Below are 1,011 nucleotides of genomic sequence, written 5' to 3' on the forward strand. Positions count from 1 at the left end.
AACAACAACAAATTGCTAATGATCAAGAACATTGCTTTCTATGCTTGCTGGATACCCGGATGTTTTCCTGGGTGAAGCATTGGTGTATATTTTGGAGAGAGTCTACAGGACTTTCTGGTGAATGGGTTTGTGATCTGAAGGAAAGGTAAGAATTGAAAAAACTTCCAGGCTTTGACTTGAACCATGTGCCGTTTAGCTGCAAGTGAAGACTAGAGATGTATAGAGCGCAGCACTTACTGGTGTTTACCAGGGGGGATGAGGGGGCAGGAGAGCCATTGTCTTACTGGTGTTGACCAGGGGGAATGAGGAGGCAGGAGAGCCATTACCTTGGCAGGAATCTGAAGCCAGTAAATGGACAGTGGTAGTGGGTGCCCAACATGATGAATATGTAAAAAATATTGAAATGGAAAGTCTTTTGTTATGTGTATGTTTGTCACAATTTTTTTTTTTTTAAGCAAAGACTAGGAGAGGAAAAGTGAGAATCCATTTAGACACACAGAGTTTAAGACTCATATTAGAATGTAAGTTGTATCTCAATAAAGCAGTTGCAAAAAGATGCCCATTAGATTTCCAAATGGAAATGTTGAGACAATTGAAATCAAGCACACTTGTTGAACTCCCAGGGCATGCTGTGCTAGGTACTGAGAGCCCAAAATGACCAAAACTGTAAATCTATTTTCAGCAGCTTCAGAGACCTAAGTGAAGTTAACTTGAAAAGTGAATTTGTTGGGATTCATAGATTTAACATCTGTGCCATTAGCTCTTGGTGATCACATGAATAATTTCTTTTAGAAAGATCAGCTCAAGGCTGGTCCTTATGAATTGGAGGTTAGCTCTATTCCAACTATCCCACCTTTCTGACGTGCCATACCGCTTCATAGCTGTCTCCCCTCCCGCAAGTCCCAAGGTTCTGCAACACAATGCAACACCTCACCAAAGTCAGTTGTCAAAAGAAATTGCTCACACATTGTGGAGGCTGGCACGTCCCAAATCTGTAGTTCAGAGATCAGT

The sequence above is a fragment of the Chrysochloris asiatica genome, unplaced genomic scaffold, assembly GCF_000296735.1.
Source record: "Chrysochloris asiatica unplaced genomic scaffold, ChrAsi1.0 scaffold00409, whole genome shotgun sequence".
Taxonomy (NCBI): domain Eukaryota; kingdom Metazoa; phylum Chordata; class Mammalia; order Afrosoricida; family Chrysochloridae; genus Chrysochloris; species Chrysochloris asiatica.